Raw genomic sequence first — 5,563 nt, forward strand, 5'->3', positions numbered from 1 at the left:
AGCACACAAATCACCCGCTGAGGGATCTGGAGTTTGAGAGGCAGGGCTGGCAGAATCAGGTTTGGACCTGGACGTTAGCAAAACCAATCCATGATGCAAGGTGGCCTACTACACGAAAGGTATACCACAAGTACTGGACAAACCTTTTGTATGGAGAAGATCTGCTAACATCTTATATGTCAACTCCATTTGATTCCTGTGAGATAGCCATGGTGAAAAGAGAGACACAGACTCAGAAAATAATATTTCAAAACCTATCTATTCCTAACTCTAAAGGGATGTTTCCCTGAAATGATGCTTCTAAGGGCTGTCGATGTCCGAAAGTCCAAATAAAAAGTCTGTCTGTGTCTAAACATATGCTTGTCCTCACTCTACACATAAAATGTGTTACAGGGTCTTTTGTAAAAAATGAAAAGTAATGGTTCATCAGAAAAATAGGAACACCAGGATTGGTTTCCAGTGGCTTTCTTGCCAGGCATAGTTTCAAGCTTGTCAAAATTAGTTCAATCAAACAGGACTGATTACAAGACCCTCGCCACAGGATCCTTGCAATACATTCAAATGCCTTCAGCAGCTTTAAGTTCCTTGGGGTTACCTTCTCCAAGCTTCAGTCCTTTCCACACTATAAAGCAAATCAACTTTGCCTGGCCTCTTAGGGTTCCCTTTCCCAAGCTCAGGTCCCTTCCGGTTGTCAAACGCAAAGTCCGTTTTTATCAGGATGCACTTTGATTTCTTCTTTTTTTTTAGGGGATAGCACGAGGGCAGTCCGCCACTACCAGAAATAATGCAGTCATCCCGCATTTGGGGACATCGCAGGGGTCAGCAAATCCGATGTGCAATGGATGAGCCTCACCCTGGGAGATCGTCCTTTGTGATCACAGATGCTCCCCTGCCAGGTTAGTATAACACTTTGATTTCTTAAGCAGGCCTCTCAGTGTTCCGTTCCCCAAGCAAAGGACTCTTTTAACTTTAAACATAAAACAAAAATCAGTTGACAATTAATTTTAGGTTTCTCAGGGGGCCCTTCCCCAAGCTTGGGACACTTTCAACTTTCAACACAGTTTCAGTTAGTCAGGATATGTCTTCTCCTTGTTTACAGATTTATTTTCTTATATATACTTTTCCCATGCAGTGGAATCACAGGCTTTCGAAAACGCCAGGCTCTTTGCTTTTCTCAGCGTGACCACTCTGATTCTTTGCCTCTCTCTTTGTTTCTTGCTTGCACTCTCCCTTGGTACCTTTTATCCCCAGGTGTTTCTTGTGCACACTTGTCTTGTCTTTTGTTTCTTTCACTTTGATGTGCACACTCACACTGTTCTATTCTCCTCTATCCTTCTTCTGTGCCTCTTGGACCATCCTGCTTTACTGTGCATCATGCACCATTCTATTCCATTCACTTCTGTCTTTGGCTGTGCTCACTTGCACTTCTTATTGTGTGCCGTGTGCTGTGGTACCTTTAAACAATTGCTTTCTTTCTCTGTGCTCACTTGCACCTTTTCTTCACTTTCCTTTTCGGGTCACTTGCCCTCTCTTTCACCATGCTCACTTGCACCTTTTTCTCACTTTCCTTTTCGGGCCGCTTGCCCGCTCTTTCTCCATGCTCACTTGTACCTTGTTCTCACTTTCTTTTTCAGCCGCGTGCCCTCTCTTTACTTTCTCGTGTCCCCTCGCACTTTCCTTGCTTTCAAAACTATTTGGTTTCTGTCCTCTTTGTTTCTGTGCCGCTTGTGTTCACCGTTCCTTTCTATTATTTTCTTTCACTTGCTATCTTTCTTTCTACTTTCTGCTTTTTGCTTTCCACTTTGTGCCGCTTTCATCATTCTTGTTTTCCTCGCTTTCGTGCTCCAGCCACCTGCACGCTCCAGAGTTTCTCTCATGTGAAACTCACTGGGTAGCGCGGCGCTGGCAAACTGTCTCTCTGGGAAGTTAGGGTCTCACCACCTGCTCCTCAGACACCATTGGCTCAAGGGAATGAGCATTTGCATGAACGCTGCCAGCAGGGTCCCAGTTGCCTTGCTCCGGCTCGCAGGAGGCACGGCTCCTCAGTCCCGCTGCAGCTCTTCTCGCACAATGGGCCATCATTGCAGCACGCCACTCTCCTCCAGATACTCCTTCTTGCAGCTCCCAGCTTTGTAGCTTCCTGGGTCCAAAGTGCTTCTCCAGCTCGCTCATCCACCTGTGTGAAACCAGACCTTTTATAGTGGAAAAAACAGTCAAGTGGAGTCAGGTGTAAGTGGTCACTATTAACTGCCTGGCCCTGCCTGACTCGATTAGTGGGACAAGATGATTCTTTCTAGGGTAGGTTATCCTTACTTTCCCAATGTTGTTCCTATGGGTAATCTGTACTGATCTTAGTTGCCTCTTCCTCATCCCAGTATTTGTTGGAAATGGGCAGGGGGAGATGGAGTGAGATGGAAATTGGCATTTAAAGATTGTCTCATTACAAGGTGATTGGTAAGGGATAGGGGGAGGCCCCATGGGCCTAGTTTGGTAGACAAAAGTGTATTTGTTTTGTATTAACTTACTCCCTTTCTTACTCATCCTGTCATGCGACCCCAGGTCCGTATAACCCTTCCTATGATCTGAACTGGGGGAAAAAAAGGAGGCATTTGGCATTGAGATTATGCCTTTGTCTTATCTTGCTGTCCCCTGTCATCAGGGTTGTTCTGGGAAATTCACTTTGTCTCTCTACGGGTTAGGGGGTAGCAGGACCTGCATAACCCAAAAAAGCCTCTGCGATCTCTTCACCTGTTGTCCCATTAAAATACTGCATCTCTCCTAGGGTATTCTCCTGAGGGCCACCCCGGGTTTCTCCTACCCAAGTGATCCTCCCTCGCTTGTCCACCTCCATGGTTGGGATCCAAAAGCGATGGCCCTGCCCTGGCCACCTTAATAGGAGATTCTCGGGTGTACATGGGAGAATACCCCTAGGTTTTTCACATTCTACATTTCCTGCAGAAGGGGTGTGACCTGGTGCAAGCAGTGGACCCTCTAAGATTGCAGTGGGCAGCAATCCGGGCATTTAGGGGACAATGGGGTCATTTAGAAGGGGAAGGTTTGGTGACCAAACTCTTAAAGGTTTTCTCAGTCTGAGCCAGTAGCACCAGCAGATTCTTCTGCATGGGATCTCCCGTTAGCACAGAGGTACCTCAGTTTGAACCCCTTGGAAAAGTGAGCTTGAAGTTCCGTTCAATGAAGGTGGTATTACAATAAACACAACCAGAAGAATGAGCGAAGTATGGGCATTATTATGCCGACCTCCGTATCTACATGTTTCCCTGATTGGTTGGTTCTTAGGTGTGACCCTGGGTTTTTGCCAAAAGTACTCTAGATTCCACTAGTCACAGTAAGTGGTACATCTGGCCTTTTTTCAAGATTCAGCATCTCCAGAAGAATAATTTTGGCATATGTTGGCAGTCTAAAACAGTCCTATGTGAGAAAGGACCCTGAAGTCATGGTTAAATGCCATATTGTCCTCAATGGTAGCCCTAATCAGGGTAACCCATGGGTTCAGACAAATATCCGCACGTACAAAAAAGTATGCAGAGCCACCTGATCTTCAGTAAAGGGAAGCCCATTCATTACTAAGGTAGCAGCCGACCTTAGTAGAGCTAAAAGCTTCCTGAAGAAGATGTTGCCGCTCTAGCTAGAGTAGGTTCGGCCGGCTACAACCCCATACATCTGTCCCATAAGTAGCATTTGTTAAAGGCTTGGCTTTCTAAATAGCCAACCTGGGTCTGACGGGTCACCTTTCCAGACTACCTGTACAGCTGAATAAAGCTCGAATTGATTTTGCCTGTGCTGCCCTCCTTTTTGAGAGGACATTTTCCAGAATAGTTAGCTTAGCAACAAAATCGATCCATAAGAACATAAATAAACCGCCAAAAAAAGTGAGGTGAAAACCTGATCGGGCCAAGCTGTATTATTGGCTTGGGGATTTTCACAGACAATGGGAGTCATTATGAGTTTGGTGGTATTTTTACTGTATTTCTGCATAATAATCTACAAACCTGTTTATAATTATCACAACTAGGTCCCACAGATTTACGGCAGGATTGTGAGTAGGGTAACAGCAGTGTACTTCCCCATTTTTTAAGTCCATGCAAGCAGTAATTCTGCTGCAGTAAATCCAGTAAAGGACATGGACGGTTCACCTCCAACAGCTTTCCCGGAGGTAAATTGTCCACATCAAATCCAAATGTATAATTCAGCGGTGCCTTAAAAGTGAATGTAATTCCGTTACTGCCAAAACAGTGGCCGCAACGGAATTACCACCACTTTTTTACCACACCACTAACCCTGTAATGAGGCCACATTACTTTGGAATATGTAGAAATTAATGGAAAAAAGGGGGATATGTATTCGGTTTTCAGCTGCACGAAAACTATGAATAGCCGAAAATGTAGAATAGATATCCCATTCGGTGCTATTATAGTGAACAAGGGGAGCGTGGGTTGCGGGGATGTCCCCTGCACCTTTGTTCACTATTACTGTGTTTAAATTAACAGAGATGAGGAAACCCCACAACCTTCCATGCATTGAGAAAGGATTCATCTAACGCTACTGTTACACCATTTGTAAAAGGGTTCAAAATAAAGGGGTCAAGAGGGCAATCCTGTTTCCTTCTGTGTGAGTCTTCAAATTAATGGGTGTTTAAGCCACCTGTACATACAAGTTAAGTGAATTCGCTAAAGTATTACAAGGACATATGGAGAGTATAAAAGAAGCAAGTTTAGCCATTTGTTAGATAGTGTAGAGCCCAGGTCTAAACCCATATTGAAGATCACCCAAGATATTCAGTGCCTCTGCCCATTTTTGTAGCCTCGACAATAAAATCTTCATACATTTTTTGTTGGTGGTGTCCAATGGAGATCTTTAGTGGAAACAAGTGAGGTCTCCCCTGCTCCTTTTTTAAAAATATAGGTTCTATCTCCACAATATCAAAAGTCTTTGGACAAAATCTGCTTCTAAAAACTGTCTTAAAAAGCATTGTGAAGATTGGGACCCAGAAGGAGTCACAGTGGCTCCTGTGAAACAAGTATTCAGTAAACCTCGTGTACTGAAACAATCAGCAAACATGGCTCCCGATCGCAGCACAGATTAAATTCAAATCCATCTGCTTCATCCACAAGGCTGTCTGGAGTTGGGGACCACTCTATCTGCAACAATTTCTGACCAAATACTCCCCCTCTAGACACCTGCATTCCTCTGGCACCAACTCCTTGCATGTGAAGTGGTTTGTTAAACAGAGAGCAGGTCGTCAATCACTTTCCTCAGTGGGCTCCCTTCTTTGGAACAGCCTCCCCCTCCCTCTTCGTATTGAGCGGGAGCTCCTTAAGTTACAGAAAAGCCTCAAGACAATCCTCTTTACCGCTTCCTTCACTCCCTCTCTCCACAGCTAATCGCACAGTAGCTTGACTGGTGTGCAGGGCCCTTATGCATCCTCAGTGCCCTGATCCCCGACATCTTATCATCCCAGCTGCTGTCTATCCTCTGCACTTGCTTCGGCTCACCCTCCACCACTGGGGGTTGCACTTACCTTTCTTCATAGCACTTCATCTGC

At 45.0% G+C, this 5,563-nt stretch overlaps 1 non-coding gene across 1 annotated transcript; it reads right to left on the reverse strand.

Annotated features, from left to right (window-relative positions):
- Positions 1-744: 744 nt before the first annotated feature.
- On the reverse strand, positions 745-904 carry LOC138474936 (U1 spliceosomal RNA). The gene has a single exon (XR_011269154.1). It is a non-coding gene; the product is annotated as a U1 spliceosomal RNA (small nuclear RNA).
- Positions 905-5,563: the final 4,659 nt, after the last annotated feature.

Source organism: Ambystoma mexicanum, chromosome 8 (assembly GCF_040938575.1).
Source record: "Ambystoma mexicanum isolate Mex_15411 chromosome 8, UKY_AmexF1_1, whole genome shotgun sequence".
In the NCBI taxonomy this organism is placed as follows: domain Eukaryota; kingdom Metazoa; phylum Chordata; class Amphibia; order Caudata; family Ambystomatidae; genus Ambystoma; species Ambystoma mexicanum.